Source organism: Anser brachyrhynchus (assembly GCF_964034855.1).
Source record: "Anser brachyrhynchus genome assembly, chromosome: 4".
In the NCBI taxonomy this organism is placed as follows: domain Eukaryota; kingdom Metazoa; phylum Chordata; class Aves; order Anseriformes; family Anatidae; genus Anser; species Anser brachyrhynchus.
The window spans coordinates 39,863,096-39,883,328 of record NC_137698.1 but is presented as its reverse complement, the minus strand read 5'-3'; the positions used below and the strand labels follow the sequence as shown (position 1 = coordinate 39,883,328).

The 20,233-nt window shown below is 34.0% G+C and overlaps 1 protein-coding gene across 1 annotated transcript in view; it reads left to right on the top strand.

The window, feature by feature from the left end:
• The window catches only part of LOC308194886 (uncharacterized protein), a 705,306-nt gene that overhangs the window by 447,564 nt on the left and 237,509 nt on the right, over positions 1 to 20,233 (top strand). The window lies entirely within an intron of this gene.

Genomic DNA, 20,233 nt, shown 5'->3' with positions numbered 1-20,233 from the left:
GTCCTGTATTTTAAGATACAGGGAAGATGTGTGATTTTTTTTCCTACATTCAGTAGGAATCCGGAAGCGTCAACACTGAATTCATTTTTTTATCTAGCTGTTTCAAAAACAAACAGAAAAACCCACCAAAACAAAACGGAAGCTCTCAACAGTATTTGGTAGGTGTTCACATGAGTCATCTGATAAAACAGTGATAAGCTATTTAATGAGTGACATGTATTGCCAGATAATTCTGAAATAAAAGAAAAAAACCTTTATGAAAAGTCATCTGTGTTTCCTCAAGCTCTCAGTGTCTGGCATGCTTCTTACTCTTTACTGTTGCCCAGGCCTGGTACTGGAAGTATGAGCGCTAAAATACTATAGCTGAAACCTGTTGGAAAATTGAGTGTAGCAATGTCATAATAGAATTGGTGGTCTCATGAGATTCACAAGCAAGTTTCATAGAACAAGTGTCTTAACAACTTGTGAAATGTTTGTATTTTAAGACAATCAAAACCAATTAAGTCAATTCAGTGCATATGCTGAGTCATCCCTTATTCATTTTTCTGCTAAGATTTTGCTGCTCTGTAACCCATTTCAGCCAAGATTCAGGATAACTTTTTCACTTGCAGTAGCAGGATCATCTTCTCAAATAGCTCCAGAAGCATATATATAAGCTCTGTAGCTCCATCTGTTTCTAAGGGTAAAAAGCACAAACAAATTCAATTTTTGCCTAAGTAGCTGGAAGAACAAATTACATAATAGACTCTTCTAGTTGCTACTAAACAAATATTGGTAAGTTTTACCTTTTAAGCATTAGGTTTCACTAATATTTTCACATATGCATCATAATTAACAATGTCGGCCTTTGCCACTTTGGCCACTTTTTAGTGGCCAAAAACTATCTGAGGTCTTTCTCAGGAAAAAGAAAAACAAAGAGAAAAAGAAAGAAACAGGAGGAAAAAAAAGAAAAAAAATATAGTCAACATTTGCTCAAATGCAATAGATGGATTGCCTGTTTATATCCAGCAATCATTAAGGTGTGCAGGGCTGTAAGAGCATCTTAGGAAAGAAGCAGTTCTTCAGAGATTTACCTTAGGCAAGGAACAATCACAGGCTCCCTGACAAACATGTCAGAACTCATTAAACAGAAGGCTCACAAATACCAGCAGATTATTCTAGCCATGAAGTCACAATACTAAAAGCAAATGATTTCTGTGGGCTTTGAATCAGGTATTAATGGTGTGTATCCTGATCCTCAGGAGGTGTAAATTACCGTAGCTCCATTGACTTCAACAGAGAAAGACACTGATCTGCCTGAAAGAATCCCCCTTTAGGGAGCAGTTCCTGTGTTGTGAGATTTGTATCAAGATCTTTGTTTTTATTCTTTCACATTCTTCTGTACATTCATCAAATTTTACACACAGCCAAATTAAACCCACTGAGATTGAGTTCCATGTACAAATAATTTAAAAGCCCAGAAATGTCAATTAAAATAATGTAAAACATTCATAAATTGAAAACAAAACTACCATTATTGGCCAATAAATACGACAACGTAGAATTAAGCCACTAAGGATTTAGGTTAAACAAACAGACAAAAACAAGAAAAGCACAAGTAGTTCAATGAAACCATAGAACTGGAACTAATGAAGCCTGTTCTCTGATGTGCATTCCATGGTAGTATGTTTTTTGAGTAAAGAAAGGTGTGAGCACAAACTGAAGCTTTTTTTTTCTTTTTTTTTTTTTTCAGTAGACTCACTCAGAAGAGCTATCTACTATGTGGGTTTGCTGAAGTATCTAGTAACAGGAGCTTGCCTTCAGTTTTTATCTCACTTGAGGCATTTTTACAAGTACCTGTTTTTATTAATGTTTAAGGGTTAGTTGTCCCTTGTAACTCTGTACTTCAGTTGTGTTTCAGTCAAGAGGTTTGTTAGACATGTATACAACAGGACAGTTCTCTTAGTATTTTTTTCACAGGAAAACAGTCCCCTGCTTCCAAAATATGTGTGAAACTGAATAAGTGAAAATAGAAAGATCTAGTATCTTCTATACACTATTACAGAAGCTACACCTCACACACTATTATCTTCTCACTCCTGTTCATCAAAAAAGATTTTATTCACATCTGGATATTTTCTGAAATTTGAACAACAGTATTTATTTTTTTTAAAATAGAAAAAATATACTAGTACTGATATTATATCAGTTTGTAAGAGTGGATGCATTTCGGATTACAAATTATGAGTTATTCTTGATTCCTGTGAGAAACTTGTAGTATAGGTTGAACTCAAGTCTATCTTCGGTGTTTTATTAAAGTCACAGGCCACTCAGTCCATTAGAGCTAGAATTCTGATGTAGACAGCAGCATTTTGACCACAGAGTATAAAAATAGCCTTTTACTACCAGGCACTAGTATTACTTTGGTTGTTAACTTCTCAAATGTTCTGGCATTTATAGTACATTAGCCTGATGAACTTGTTAGTACATGTATAAATCATTAAGTATTCATTTCTAATTAATTAAACTGAAGATTTTGCTTCTTGTACTGCTGTTCATTATGTAAACTAACCATCTTACAGTTACTTGACTGATGCAAAGTCACAAATGAAGATAGTTGATACACATCACTAATAAGACTGGTGCACTGTATCCTGGGGTACATCAACTACAGCAATGCTAGCTAGTCAAGGGAAGGGATTGTCTCACTCTATGCTGCTGGTGTGGCCTCACTTTGAGTATTGTGTGCAGTTTTGGGTGCCACAATAAAAGAAGAACACACAAAACTTTTACAGAATGTCCAAAGGAAGTCTATAAAGATGGTGAAGGGGCTGTAGTAGAAGATGTATTTGAAGTGGCTGAAGTCACATGGTTTGTGACTACAGCTCTCTCATGAGGGCAGAGGAGGGGCAGGCGCTGAGCTCTGCTCTCTTGGAACAGTAACAGGACCCAAAGGAACGGCATGAAACTGCAACAGGAGAGGTTCACACTGGCTATTGGGAAAGGTTCTTCACTGGGAGGGTGGTCTGGCACTGAAACAGGCTCCCCACGGCAGTGGTCATGGCACCAAGCCTGCTGGAGTTCAGGAAGTGTTTGTACAATGCTGTCAGACATATGGTCTGATTTTTAGGTAGCCCTGTGTGGAACCAGGAGTTGAACTTGATGATCTTTGTGGGTCCCTTTCAATGCGGGATATTCCATGATTCAAGTCAAAAGGAAGAGTATTTTGACAGGTGTAGTGTGTTGGCTGGTAATAAATCTCTGATGAATCTGTATTGTTGATTATTATTCAAAAGTACCTATGTGAGCTTTAAATGCTTAAATTGTACTTTTGAGCCTCGCTGCCAAAAATATTGCAATTTCAAAAAAAATTAATAATTTCCTACTTTTAAAATAATCCTTGTAGCTGAAGTCTTACACCAGCTTGGTAGTTACCCTGAACATGCATCTATTCATATAGACTAGAAATTGTCTAAAGCTTTTACTAATCCAGGAATTATACACAATACTACAATAGTTATTAGCAAATACTCATTATTCCTGTGGTAACTTGAGTATATTCAAAAGCATTTTATCATTAAATAAACAAATACATTCTCAAGTTAATAGGGCTCTACTCCAAAGAAAGAAAGCGGAAACATTACATAGTTTAAACTACTGAATTCCTCTGTACAACTGACGGCTTTAAGCACAGTGTCAACTGTAAAGGCCTGTACTAAAAATTGGAAGAGGATTATCTCCATGCAGTACAGTGAACACTTACCACTGTAGTAGTACACTAGTCCTTTAGCAGATACTACACATGAAATGGCAAAAATGCTCTGCTATCTAGTATGCACAAAAAGAAAACAAGTGAATTGACAAATAGGTGTTTCTTACATTTCTTTCATATGTTGGTTAAGCAAAAGGACATCCGACAATTAGCAGCAAGAAAAATGAGAAGAGAACAGGTTGTGATTTGTTCATTTTCCCTATTTTGTGGGCTGCCCCTAGGTGATTCTGGAGTCACTGGGAGCTTTGCCCAGTAAATATCTCTGACCACAGTGCTGTGAAGAGTCTAGATACAAAGCAGTTGTGACCTTCAGGAGATTCACACCCAAGACTCACAGATGTGTTTTTTCTTATACTTCCACATCAGTTCCTAACAGTACAGTATGAATAGAAACCAATAAATTCAAATCAAGAAGAGTGGTTGGATTTAAGTAGCAGAAACTTTAAAACAATTCCAGTTTCAAATTTGAAATTTTCTCACTGTTAAGATTAATATGTCCTTGCCAATGACGTTTATTTGGAAAGAAAGATTTTATTTCAGAAGTTATTGACTCACCTAAATGCTTTTTCTTCAGAAAAAAAAAAAAAGTATTTAAAAATTACTTGATACTTCACCTTTCTTGTTATAACTAACTGAATCTTGTTGTTGTTGTTTTCAAAAACTTGGTAACAATATTTGTAAATATATTTATGAACAAAGATTTTCATTTTATCTATTACAAAGATTTTTCCATCAATAGCTAATTTTTACCTTGTTCTCACAGCCTTTAGCTGCTGTCACAGAGTATTTCAAGTCTGAATCAGTATTAGGACTGTTAACATGTTTAGTTTACATAATGACCAGCTATAGAGGATGCAAAAATCAGCAGCATAATTACTTACAAATGAATAATTAATAGCTTGTATGCAAGTTAACAGGTTCATCAGAGTGACACAAATTCATGAACATTTATGAGCAATTAATAACCTGAAAGTCATTGATAGATGGGCCATGTAATGTACACAGAATCTTCAAATGCTAAAAACCACTTTTGTCAACCACGAGGTTGCCAGCGGTGTGCATCAAAGTGGTAGAAGGCTAAGCTTCAGGGATGAAGCACCAGCTGTGGGGGAATGAAGGATCCTGGTACTTGCACATTAATAGTTCATTTGTAAGGATCCAGCAGTGAGTGTTACAAGCATTCCAAAAGCAAAATTGGTCTTAATGATTGACCTGCTTTAGAGAATAAAGCAGAAACTGAGTAGATGGAAGAACTGAGCAGAGAGAGGAGCAAAACATGTCTTTCTTCAGAGTCCATAAATGTTCAAAACTAACAAGTTCTGAACCACAGAACTGTAAATATCCACTCTAATAGGTATAAGTAATAAAGGATTTCATGAGTTTTTCATTTGTACTTGAAGGTGACTAATTACAGCAAGATCAAAGCAGAACTCCCACAGTGCTATGGATGCTTTGCTGCAAATGTTCTGGTTTCCTACATGTTACTAATGTTCCACTTTTGGCACCTGAAGAATGAAATCTTGCTATTTGTAATAAAAATATATAAAATTCTTAGATAATTAATGACAAAATATAGTATAAGGCAATAACAGCAGTTTAGCATTAACAATAACATAGACCCTACCTGCAAACTTCTACCATAGCAGCTTTTAAATAATATTCATGCTAAATTGCATCTAGCATTATTAGACTTAATAATGAGTCTTATTGGACTTTAGGCGCAACCTTTTAGGGATTCAATGTTTCCATTATTTTTTTAATCATTTTTAATAATAAAACCACCAGTCACGAGTTAGGAAAACTGTTTTAGCAAAGTTTTAATGACTTATAGCTCCTCATGGGTGATGAAGCATAGAAGCAGAGCACACAAACAGTTTGAGTGTATCTGAGTGTAATAGCTATAAAGAGATTTCTAAGGAGTCAAGTACTTCTGACAAAGAAGAGATTAATGAAACCCTTATTTTTTATTTCACTGAGGCAAAAGTTAAATATGATTAATAAAGGATGCAAAGATAGAGATGGCGTATTCTTAAATTAAAAAGAAAAAATAAAGGACCCTATGCTTAAGTTGTCATGTCCATAGATGCTTTCCAAGTAGCTTTGTTTTTATCTGACCTATTAAATATGCATAGCTTTCAATTAAAAGTACTGTTGTGTTATTTTTTTTGTACTTTACTGCAGTAACAGATCTTCTCTCTAAAATCAACCTGTCTCATCATAACACCTTCTCATTTTCCTTTTTTTTTTTTTTTTGAAATATCTCGGAAGGGATTTTTTGACTTGAAGAATGCTAACAGGAGGGGAAGATTTTATTTATTTATTTATTTTGCAAAAAGGGAAAAAAATTACACAGAAATCAGAAACTTTCACAGACTGAGACCTTCTCATGAGGAAACACACACGAAATATGGGACACAGGTTACTACCTGGTTCCATATTTGGAAAAATGAATTGGGAAACACACACACAAAAAGGTGTGGCCTGTTTCTTTGTCAGCCAGGATTCTAGATAAATTGCCTAACCAAACTGTCCTGCTCAGAACAGAGAAAAAAACTGATAAAATTATTTTTGTTCATCGGATGTTGGATTACTGTCATTAAATTATTCCCATATCTGCTTGTTGTGGCTACTTAAAATATGCATTAGGTAGCTTTTAACTAAGGAAATAGAGTTTTCTTAAACACTATAACCTGAAATAAATATCCTTTTGAAAATATAAATATTTTCAATTTTAAAACAAAATCAAAGAACTAGATATATTCAAGCAGTCCTTTATCCCCTCTTTCCCTTCCATATCCTCCCTTCCCTCAAAAAAAGAAAGTCCAACAATCCTCAATCAAAAAGCTCTAGAAATAGCAAAGGTCTTCTGGGAAAATGTTTTTGGTTTGTTTTCCTATAGATAGGTAAGAGTTTATAGCTAGATTAGAGATTATGGGTCTTTTGTATTATTTTTAACAGAAGTCTGATTTTTAAGTTTTATAATTGTTGTTTGGATATAATATATATTTGCTGCTACTGGATATGTTTTTATGGTTTCTTTATGCTGTGCTGTATCTCTGTTATGATAGCTTTACTTTCTACATTGGATATACATCTGCCTAAAAGGTTGTTTAATTTGATATGTTTCAGTTTCTTTATTGAAATATCATGGAAAGATTATGACCAAATAAAAACAAACAAACAGAATTACAAAACAAACAAACAACCCCCCACCCCCAACAACTACTTAAGACTGAATCACTTAAAATAACTTAGAAAATACTTTTCCTCATTCAGAAGGGAGAAGAAAAATGTGGCTTTTGCTCTTAATTTTTTTGATTGCATAAATTGTGCATAAACTTTATTCTTAACTTGCTCAACCTTTGTAATTTTCTACAATGAAACTTTTCTGTCTTTTCTGTCTGGAAAAATGCCTTCTCTACAAATAGAATCAAACTGCTAAAGGCAGGCTCTGTGTACAACCTGGACATAAAACTTTTGTAAGCTCTAGTTAAGGACTGCAAAAGAAATTGAGCGTTAGAGCTAACGTCACAGTTTATAGAGCTGGGCCCAATCTCCTATATAAATTATACTACAAGATGTTTCAACCCTCCAAATAGAAACTTTGAGAGGACTTACTCTTTGGTATAATTTTCTCTGGTTGGAAATCTGTTGTTGTGTTCATCACAAGCACGTTAACAATCCAACTGTATCTCGTAAACTACATCTCAACCATTACTCACTTCCATGTCATTTATTTGTCAGCTAAAGATTTAGCTCATCAGAGTGTTTCTCCTTTTGCAATTACTCATACTCCAGAATATGTCAAACCTAGAATTTAAGAAGTTGACAGTCATATACTCTAATCCCCACACTGAGATCCTATAGGCTTTACATTTATAAATAAATCACAATTAGACTCTGAGGAAACAAACAAAACCCACAACACTGAAAATGCTTTTTTTTGTTCGTTTTTGTTCTAATGCTAAGTTTCAACTTAGCATTGCATTTGAGCAATGCATTGAGAAATTTCTTCATGTGCTTATTCACAAAGTAGATAGGAAAAATACTCTCAAATTATATAGAGAGAGGTATTTAACAATCAAGGTCTTTAATTTGTCTAGTTGTGATTGAACTTCAAGAACAAGTATGCAGTAAAAAAAATACAGACTCAGAATCGAAAGTCATAATTGAAAGGTATATATCAAAATGCATATCACTTGTAAAATTCTTTTTTTGTTTTTAAATGAAAAAGTTGTATAAAAAAAGAGTTTAAAATTCATTCCTGTTTGTCTTAAAAATGTGATATTTAATTTTCAGTATGGTGATCATTTCTATAAGGCATATTACTGAAAGACAATTTTTTAATCTTAGAAAAGCACTGAACCAACAACTACCACTAAGCTCCAGTAGAATTGGCCAGTCTAATGTAAGTCAGACTTTCCATGCTGAACTGAACCAAATTCATGCCTATGATGGTACATGACATCAAATATGAACTCACTGTAATGTAAACATTGTTGGAGTGTGAAATATAGCAATAATTCTTCTAAACTGTTCTCAAAATCAAGTTCTATAAAATCATCAGGCTTGTCAAATACATGAAAAAGGTTCTATACTTTGCACCAGTGTAACTTCACAGACTTAAAATGATTCTTCTTGATATATACCACTGCAACAGGAGAATCAAATAAAAAAAAAAATACAAGTCTTAAAATCTAAAAAAAAATGTTGATAGCTGAGGAAATGAATCTTTTAAATAATTGCAATATTTTGTGGTATTGCAAGATACTAAAATCAGAAATAAATAGAATTATTCTTTAGAGAAAGGCAAATACTTTTTTTTTTTTTCATTTGATAGATGGAAAAGAAGTTAAAATGTTTCAATGATTTGACAGAGAACAGAGTATAATGCCAGTGAGGAACAGTCTTTATGATTTTAACATTCTTTTTTCACACGCTGTCTTAATTAACCTAAAATATCTTGTCATGTCTCTCTAGTTTTCAAAAGATAGATTAGTACAGGAGTTTACCCAATCTGTGCTGAGATGAAAGGCACCTTTCCTAGGTAGACTACATCTTCAGAATCACAACTAGCTTCTTCCACGATAATATGGGTTACATTGTTTATTCCATAGCAGTCATTCATTAATACGTCTTGACAACATGGGTCAGAAAGGTCCTTTACCCCAGTGGGGATCAAGTTTTCAGGACCTTTGTGCATCTATATGGCAGGAAAAACAAACATATGCTTTTGTTTGTTTCTTTGTTTGTTCTTCCTAGCTTCTTCTTATGTTAGATTTAAGTGTCCTTTAGAATCCAGTATTCTATGTCCTTGAAAGGACTTGTGCAGAATAATAAAGTCACCTTTAAATCTTTTGAGACTTAGTTCTCACATTAAGACATTTCTAGTACCCATGGGTGTTTCATACATATTTTCTGAAACCTTTCTGTAAAATTTGTAATAACCTTTCAAATATATGTTTGTCAGGAGTGAGTCCAATGTTAGAATATTTATCTTATTCATATTATTAGTAATGTAACTAAAAGCATGTAAGTATAACTAAAGTAATTAGTAAAGGGGAAGGATACTGAAGATTAACTCAGCTCCCCATTTTCCATTCACTGCTACCCTGATAAAACATCTTAGAATGGTATCAGCTGTTTCTGCAAAGTATCACTGTGGTAGTTCAGAGTAAGGCACACACCTAGTTCACTGTGTTACTTTCCACTGGCTGTCTCTGCGCTTTGCAAATAGCACAGGCCAATGTGAAGCTGAGCACATAGGTAGTGATGATGAGGAGATTCAGGTAAAAATCATTCTTCACATGAATCAATTGATTACACAGATGTATCTATTGACTGCCAATCTGAAGTCATGGTCTGTAGTCTTTCTATCTGTATTAAAAAGTACTTTGTTTCAGTGGGTTTCTGTGACTAAGTGGTATGGGAATGTTAACTCTAATTCATAGCGTCATTCTTCTATTTGCTATTACTTATTTGTTCTTTTAATATTTTTCCATCTAAAAGTAATCAAATTCATAGTACTTTTAAATAAGTGTTTTGCATGTGTTATTTTTTTTTTTAATCATTAGATCCACCAAATTGCTTTACTGGCCAGATTTAGAAATTCAAAAATACAGTAAATTCATTTTGATGAGACCCATTTTCCATTTAATAAAATGGGTTGCTAAAAGTAGTTTTATAATATTTCATTTCACTGAATATTTCCCATTAGGCCTTCTAGGATGAGAACAACATGACAGACTTAGCAAAATTTCACCCATTTTTACTTGGGTTTCTTCTGATTGAGAACTCTATTTCTACTTACATTTTTTCTGTCGTCTTATACCCAATTGTGTTTATAATTTCACATAGTCTTTTGAATTAACACTACAAGTTAACAGATAAACATGCAGTGGTACAATAATAAACATATGACAAGAAACGTAATATTATCGATATAGACAATTTTTCTGTAGTACCATCATCAGATATTGATTTTTTTTCTCTCCAAGCCATCATAAATTTCCGGTTATCTTGGTGTGGCATAATATATTCCAAAACTTAAATGACTGATTTTTGAATAAAACACTTTTTGTTGTTGTTGCTAGAAAGTTGCGTACTGTCTTTAGAAACATGAACTAATTTTTGTTTATGCCTGTATGTGACCTCTAATATGTGTTATCCAAAACAGAACTTCCATCACAGCACAGTTTTCCTTAATGTGTTATGGAGAGGTTTTTGGTTGTTGTCAGTGGTGGTCTTGTTTGTTTATTTGTTTTTTAAATAACTTATATATTTCTCATCTGACTCAGTGCTCTCTAAAAAACCTCCACCTGTACTCTCTCTGAATTCTACACATCCCTACAGGTATATGAGATTATGCAGCTCATTTATCAAAAGCTGATCCCATAACTGCATCAACTGCTCTCTTTGATCCAGATACCAGAATACTGCTTTTATGCAGTAACCACCAGAAAGTGAAAGAGGCAACATCCGTAGTTAATTTAATAACACTTGAATACATTTGAGCTTTTGATTTCTGATTATGTTTTTCTCTAGAGGTAGGTATATTGCAATAGTCAATTATTTTAAGTTTAGAAAGTGCTTTGAAATCTACTGGAATTAAATTCACTGTGATAAACAAAATGTTTCAGCTGTCTTTTTCATAGAAATTTAAGTGGGATTACACATATTTTGACTTTGTGGAGCTAGAAAAAAGTCCATAGAAGGCTTAAACCCTCAGTTTATTTTCCAGTGATGAATACACAAGCCTTCTCAAGCATTTGAGTATGCCACATTGGATAACAAATAAATATAAAATCTGGTTTGTTGGCTTTTTTTAAGAAAACAACAACAACAAAAAACACTCAAATGCCATTTTGTTAAAATTGCACTTTCCTCCCCCCAAAATCCATTTGGATCATCATTCATAGAAAGAAAATACAAGCCAAAATTTCAGAATAATGACAGTAAATTGTTAAATAATGATAGAGAAGGATAGAAATAAGTCATATTTTGTTGAAGGACTGTTTGAGAATAGTACTATCATACTATTGATTAATTGCTAGGCATTATTTTTATAGTACTTCTTAAAACACTTGGAAAAAGCAACCTTTTCCCCTACACTTTTATAGTTTCACCCAGCTCTGCAATACTAAAACACGCACTGATTGGTAAATCTGTTGTGTTTTTAGATTTACTTCATACTATACAACCATTTAGTCAATTGCTTTTCTGTGAAAAGCCAGATTTCTTTACCTGGTACATACACCTTCGGCCTCTTCGAAACACAAAATCAAACATCTGCCTTTAAAAAGAAAAGAAAAGAAAAAAAAGTATTTAAAATAAGAACAAACAAACAAAAATGAGTAAACAAAACCCCAACATGTTTAAATATTAGTAATGAGACATAGGCAAGAATTTAGACATTTAAGTCTACATCTGAAATCCTTTAAAGATGCATCTTTAGGCATTTTCACTCTGAGCTTGGAAAGTTTGGCACATGTACAGTCTCAGTTTTGAGGAGCAGTAGGGTAATACCTACCCTCAAGATCAGATTATATTTTATGTATTAGGTACACCTGGGAGAACAAATAGAGGATGACCGAGAGGAGATGGCACATTTGTTTTGGTGTTATATTATTGAAACTGCAGACAAAGCACTGCTGTGGAGGGGTACGTAATTTTAACTCTGAGTCCACCAAAAAGTTGTCCAGTCAAGCTATACAGAAACATGAAGTATTAATCCCTCTTCAGAGTTTTCCTGGGACAGTGCATTTATCCTATACTTTGTAGACTAAGACTAGAAAAAAAGCTAAGTAAGTCTGCATGGACTGGGAGACTCAATATCCCCTCAGCACTCCTCAGTAGAGCTTCGGGTATCATAATCATCTCTCACTCTCCATTTACTTCAACTATTTAATCTGACAACAGAATAGACTAAGGTGAAATTTTTAATCCTTCCCAAAGATCAGAAGATCTAAACAGAAAACACTGCTTACTTGTAACAGATAAAACTAAATGTGAAAGAACTGAAAATGTAGGGTGAGAAAAAGGTCATGCTTTGTGCTACAGACACCCTGGCAACACGAAGCATTGATATGTCAACTTTTGGGTCTCTTTTTTTGTTATGGTTTCCCCATGTAATTTGTACAAAGAATTATTGTTTCTGTAGTGACTTAAAACAAGCTATACTCTGACAAGATGGAAACTTCTGGAGCGGCCATGTTAAATCTCTTTTCAACAATACTCATAGGTGTCAGAATCTGGACTGCAAAGAATGTGCACTTAGGGTCAGCATGCATTGCCCAAAACTCTCTCCAGGCTTTAGACTGTTTCCTTTAAAACACAGGGGAGTTGGAAACAGTTTTCTTGCAAAGCTGTTTAACAGAGCAAATATACATGTGAAACAAAATACATTTAGTCATGTGAAAACAATGGGTACCAATTATTTTCAGAACATTTTATTTTGCTGTGAAATCTTTGACCAAAAAAAAAAAAACAACTAATATCCTGATTTAGCAAATATAAAAGATGCCTGTTGAAAACTGATAGAACATTTTAGTTTCTTCTTTTTATTAAAGGTATGTTATATTCGTTCAGAAAAAATTAAGTTGTTTACCAATGTTCTGGCTTCTCTGTCTTGAAGTCCTTGTTACTAAAGGATCTCTTTTTTTCATAGCCACTTTTAAAGTATGTTGGTGAACATACTAACCTAATCCTATTTCCAACCAGTCTATTAATTGATTTTTGGAATAGGGTGGGGGAGAAGGAAGGACAGACTTTAGATAAAACAGAAAATCTTTATTGTAAGCTAGAAGACCTTTAGAAACAAAAGTGGATGACTAATTACGTTTTCTACTCTTTTGATAATATTTCTAAATTGAAAATCTAATTTTAGGATATTCACTAAATACTGTTTGACAGCACCTATCTTCTTTCTGATGTAACCTGGGATGACACGCATTAACTTATACACACTAGAGACCACTGATAATGTTTTGTAGCTCTCATCTTTCTTTGAATTTTTTTTCTTCTTTTGATGATATATAAGTACTCATTATCCTGCCATTTTCTTTTTAACCATATACCCTGACAAGTTGGGAAAGATGGATGAGTTAATGAAAATAATACTTTTTCTTATTACATTAATTTTAATGTACTTTGACTGACCACCTTTCTTTCTGGATTTTATTTTACGAAGTTAGTGACTTAACCAAACTTCTCAGCCAACTGTGCTGGATTCAGAATAATATTTTCAACGATGCTTTTATCTCTTTTCTTATTGATCTACTGGAGCAGCTACAGTAGGAGTAGAAACTTGAAATCTTTCAGAAGTTACTGAAATTTTGTTTGGAGATGCTTTCTTCTAATGCACAGATGGAAAAATCAAGTTGTTGTCCTGATACACAGTACATCCAAAAAGATTTTAATCTGAGATTATGCAGTTTAATTCTCGGACATCTAAGGACCCAGATGTCCTCAGCTGCTGTAGCTGCATCTACACCAGTAGACATCAGGGAAGAGGCCTTTCAGCAACACTAAGCATGTGGCTCTCCAGGTCCATGGATGGAGCCAGATGTTCCTGCTCCCTAGATGGACTGCAGCACTTGCTGAGATTTAAAACTTTAGCTTAAAATTAAATTTGTCTGCATGTGTGAGTTGTTCAGTTTTCGGCTTTTACTTGATTCAGCAAGTCAAGCTAAAACTCATTAGAAGAATAAAACAAATTGATAGCATTTTTAATGCATTTGTGTGGGAGAAGTTTCCTAATTTATTTATTTTTATTTCATTTATTTTTATTTTTATTTTGTAACATCCAGTAACACTCGAGGATTTACCAGAAGCATGACCTTGGTGAGGTCTATATTTGGACTTCCATTTTGCATTTTTCTGTTTTTAAAACTGGGCACAGCAAAGCTATGATTCTGAGCCTTTAAAGCATGAGGAACTTCTCTGATGAAAAATTGTTTGTTGCCATCTGTCTTGCTGTTTCTACTTTCTATTCTGTGTATTTTATTTTCATTCTGAATTTAGACTCTCTGACAATGTTTGCTAAAACAATGATGATTTTTTTTTCCCCCACTTGCTTGGTGTTTTGGGGGCTGTCAGAATCTACCACAGTGTCCTTTATGGAAGGGGTCAACAGCTTCTTCACTAGCTGTTAGCGTCCTGTTTATTTCAATGTTACCATCAAGTTTGAATACTGCTCTGTTTTGAATAGGAACACTGCCAAGCAAATGTACCATTTTATTCATGTTAGTTTTCCATTATCCATTATCCTTTAATATTTGGGCCAAGAGAGCAGATTACAGTAAACATCATATTTATTACATTTATTCAGTGCATGATATACATGTATGTGTGAATTAATCATTTAAACATTCTTTAAAAGATATAAGAAAAGAAAGTTCATTTCTTTCATCAAGAAAAAACAATCCATGTATATCACATCTGGAAAGTTGTGGGCTTTTTTAGTAAAAAAAACAAAAACAAAAACAAAAAACAGAGCAAAGTCTTGAAATAAGTGTAGCAATCAGGCCTGGGTAGAAGCAACAACAGAAAAATCAGTATCTTTTAAAGGATTTGGATCTGCTGCACAGTTTGGTTGGCATGTGGCAAATTAAATTTAATGTTAATTCATGTAAATTTATTAGACTCTTTCTTTAGAGTCCCCCATGTTTTCATTGTGCATTGTGTTTCAGTACAGATGATAATAAACTCATACAGATGCCACCAGTCATCAGTGCAACATTAATTACTGACTTGCTCAGAAACTATTTACAGCAAAAGTTGGAACTGATTGTACAGCGCTGGCAATGCTAAGTAACCATTAGCTAGAAACACAGAAAATTGTACAGCAAATGCTGCTTCAAATCAGTAAGAGCAGACAGGAAGAAGAGAGCAGGGAAGGTGAGAAGGTCACATTGGAGACATGTTCTCTGGAATTTGAATTACCAACTCTAAACTGCAAAGCTGACAAATGTTATCTCTGCTAGCCTCAAAACTTGCATTCCAAATGCAAATAGGGCCCAGAAGAGGTCTGAAATTTTAAAAGCTATTTTGTGATGTCAGCTCAGAGTCATTCATATTAACCCACCACATCAGATCCCACTGGGAAGACCAAATATAAGCCTTTAGGGTTAGGATCCAGGTGAGAAAAGCAGAAGGTGGAAAGGATAAAGGTATTTAACATACAGCAAGGCTGACCCAGGTGTCTCAGGACTTTGTAAATAATGAGTAATGGCTTGTGTTTTCAGCGTATGCTAAGCAGATACTCATAGGACTGAGCTCTCTACAAGTGCAGAGATGATCACCTTTACTTTTATAACCTGTTGATGGGGTCACCATGTCTATTTTATGAAACAGACAAATCTGTTCATCAGGAAATTGGAGTTCCAGATCAGAGGGTACTCAAATATGAAAATTTGCTTGAAGTACTTGAAGCAGGAGGCTGTAGGGCATGCTAGATGAAGCCATTTGCATCCTTCTGATCAACTTGAAATGAGATAATCAAGATTCAGTAGGAAAAAATTTACCATTTGTTTCCATACATTAACCCAATCATGGTGAAGTATCATTATCGTATAGTGTAACTCCCTCTCTATAATAAGTAGAGAAAATGAAATTAGCATGTTTTTCCCTATTTTACCAGTGGAAATGGTTACTTTTCAGACCAAGGACAGAGCTGAATAGTCAAAAAAACCTTCAAATTTCCCTTCACAAAATTTAAAAACAACATAGATGTAGCAGTTGATTATATTGATTCATATCTTAATTGCGTAAGGCCACGTCATGAAAGGGAATTAAATCCCATATATCTCAAGTACAGTAGCCTGAGCATACTCATATTAGGGAATGTGAACGCTTGCTGTTCTCTTGCTTGAGTTATGTTATGCTTGGACAGAATTTCTGTCTCTATACTGAATCTATGAAAACAGTCAGAGAGACTATGTATATTTTAACTTTGTTACTTTTTCTGTACAAAATGCATCTGGAATTTTCGTATGCTTCAATTACAATGTTCAGTAAAGTTATTCCCACATCCATTTGGCTAATAGTTTACTAAGTGATCCTGGCATTAATAAGATTGATTTGTAAATAGAACGTTCCCTGCTGTTTCCTTGCTGGAAGAACAAAGGTTAAGACAAAGAACTGAGGAAACTAGGAGAGAGAGGAATGCAACTGTCTGTTAGAAAAACCTCAACATTATCAACCACCGTCTGCCTAATTAGTCATAACATCTGGCAAATCTGTAATTCCAAGTGAAGTAGTGTGTACAATATTGAGATGACAATATCAACAGTATTTAAATTGCATATTATATATATAAAAACACAAACACAAAGCATATTATTTTGTCACTTTCTGCCCTAGAATAAACCAAGCCATTTGCTGTCATTTCTTTTTGCTGTTACATATATTTTCTACCTGACATAGTTTGTAGAGTTGTGCCATTGTTTTCCTTGTTATACTCAAACCTAGAAATACCTTTGGACCAGTGAGTTAAACTCAACTTGAATGCAGTCATAAAGGATCTACCATGTACTTTGGGAAACAGAAGCTATACAGACAAGGTAACTCTGTTTCAAAATGATAGTTGAAAACATACTAAAACGACAACCAATCCTCCTCTCCCAGCAGAAGCGAAAGCCAGAAATCTACAGCCATACCTGCTTCAAAGAACACTGTGTAACACAAAGGTATGGGAAAAAAAAGCATTTCTGTGTAAACTCGGTGATGATGGCAGAAATCACCTCAGAGCTCAAGCCCCATTTTGGTTTTCCTCTGCCACCGCATATCTGCAGAAACAGCAAGGAATTGCCATTAAACCTACAAAAGGATTATAATTACTTTCTAGAAAGCTCTTATTTTTTGTTTCCCTTTTACTTTAAATCTGCTGCTTGTCCAAGTAGACCAGGGAGCCATAACCATGTTGCAAAGACAGTTTTGAAAAATAAAGAAATAAATAAATAAACAATAAAAATAATAATAATAATAAAAAAAAACAACCACCAGCAAAACCCTCTACTGTGTAATACAGTAGAACATGATATACTAAAAGCAAATAGTGCTTTTTAGAACAACAGATATAACAGACAGATGTAGTATTTTTATTTTTCCAACAGGACATTTTTTTCTACTTGTGTGTTCCCCATAAGGCACAGGAGACAGAATTCAAATCTGTCTTCTGCCTGAAGGAATTACATGTATGTTTTTTCAGCACTGTTTGAATTATCCTTGATATTTTTTTATTTTATTTTTACAGTGAGATAGACCACAAAGTTAAGACACTGAAAATGGAAGAGGGAAACTTGCAGTCTATTTCTGGACCCAATTAATATTTAAGAATCAATTTCTTAGACAGAAAAAAATGATAATAAAATCTCCTTAGCTAAAGAACAAAGTATAAAAACTTTGCACAAATTGTACAAAATTTAAGTCAGCTACCTAGGACTGGAGGGGTAACGAGACTTTCATGTCATTATAATTTTGTATTTGATTTCATAAGAATATCAGTTAGTTCCCCCCTTTTTCCCCCATAAAAAGAGTATCATAGACAGAGAAGTAAACAGACTCCCAATTGCTCCTTTAGCCTTGTGTCCTAATCAATGAGCTACTGACTTGTTTTTTTCAGTTAGATATCTTTCTCTTTGGAATGTCACATTTCTTCACCTTCTCTACCCATGCTACGTTCTTGCAAACCAAGATGCTGCTTTTCCAAATTTAACTCAAATTTTTGTTTGCTTTACTATCACTAAATTTGAATTTTAAATGCCACTCGTATAAAGGAAACCAGAACAGAAATTGTAAACATAGTTATATTTACATTATGACACTTTTTAAAATTAAACATTAGAGATTATGACATATGCAATTAAAAGTGTTAAACAAGAAGATTCAAATAGCTCCAACTAAAATCTCTTCAACTTCATTGTATCCATAGCAGAAAAATATGATTATTTATAGAATTTATAAAACTGCCTAAAAGACAGGAAGAACAGGAGGACAAAGGACATTTGCTTTCATTGCAATTGCTTCACAGTTTTCAAATACCAAATAATGATTGTAAATAAGATGGTAATTATAACCTAAAGGAGCATGCCTGAGAGAGCACACAGCCAATGCTGTTACAGTGTAATCAATAACTGTTCAGAAAAGCCTCTTCTGTCAACATTCCATCTCAACTAAGCATGATTCAATTAAATAATTTGATTTTTCTCCATTGTCACAGAACATGATGAGATATTTCTAATAAAGGTAGAAGCCATTCAAATAAAATCTGATAAGTATGGCTACGGATGATTTCAATATGAGAGCACAAGATACAAACAAGAGGTAATGAAAAAAAATCATTGGATTAAATCTACAAAAATCTTTTCTCCCAGATAATTCAAGCACATATGCAGTCAGCAACTTGATATCTTCAGCAAAAAAAGGAAGGGAGAGGAGTGAGGTAGAAGAGTGGGGACACTGATTCTTCAGCACTTATAAGCATCCTCATCATCATTAATAGGAATAATCTTGGTTTGTTGTGCAAATCTATTACTATAAATATATATATACTATAAATAACTTAAATCAGCCTAAAGAAACTAAAATTTTATTTACCTCGATGCTATTTAAAAGTAACTGTCAGAAAATGAAAAGACAATATAATTCTGTCAAGTTATCTTCCTGCCAAGTGCATAGTTCAAATTAGTGTTGACAATCAAATTCAAAGCTTTGTTATCCAGAGAAAAGTCATAATCATAAAGAAGATGACATGAAAATTTATTTAAAGAATCTCACATTCTGTGATCAACAGTGTTTACTATTGACCGTATGTACTTGAGTCAATCAGTAAAGATAATTATCTAGTTAGCAACTGTTAGAAGGAAATCAAGGACCTTTTGAAGTACACTTTGGCTGGAATGTCCAGTTCTGGTTAGCAGTTAAATAACACCAAATACTGCCAACAGTCATGTATCTTAAGTCCAAGAGAGAAAACCAGATAAAATCATCTTTCCTCTAGATGAAGATGTATACCTCAAACTTCTTAAAACAAAACAAAGATTATTTTTTTTTAAGCACGTTGTGCTGTCGTGTTCCAAAAATATGCAGAAGATCAAGACAAGCTGCTTAATGTTTTGAAAACTAAGGTGATTTTTGTCCTGCCAAAAGATCTGAAGAAATGTTAGTACCTCAAGGGTTAGGCTGCATGTCAGTGGAAGTTAGCAAGCAAGCTCATGATCTGGTGAGCCACCTACAAAAACCACTAAAATGCTAAGAGGCAGAAAAAATATATATATTGTATGCCTGAGGTTCACAAATGTAAGAGAACAATGTTTTCCCAGGATCTATTGCTCCACACTGAGCAATCTGCCCTTGATAACTCATTTATTTCCACAGACAGAGAGAGACGAGTCAGCAGACCCTCTGCCAGTACTAATCCCCACTGTCAAATGTCTGGCATGGCTCAAGCCACTCTGAACTACTTACTACATCTTCAGACACGTTTGCTTGCAAAATATTACACATATTTGCATGCAAAATTCTCACTGATATCAGTTGAAGTTTTGTCTAAGAATTACACAAACAATCCATCAAATCTCTATGAAGTTTTAACACTTAAAAAGCCACCATTATTTATGCAGAGGCTGAAAAGAGATTGGTAGCTTGCAATCATACTCTATTGGGAGTGTAAAAGAACTTTTCACGAGAATGGATGCAAAGTGAGCAAAGCAGCCATAGGACCATTCTTAACTGAAATTTGTAGAAGGTGCTATATAACTACAGACTTATTTTTCAAAAGACATTTCCTATATTGAACTTTCTTCACAGCCCTCATTCAATATTCTAACCCAAGAGATCTTAGTTGGTTCAGTTAAGGTAATGTAGAATGTATCGTAGTTTGTACTAATTCAGCCTCTGTGCTATTTGGGGATTCATTTTGCAAGGCAAAAGCTATTGCCATATGCTTCAGCATTACGACAAGGTTCATAATGTTTTCAATCA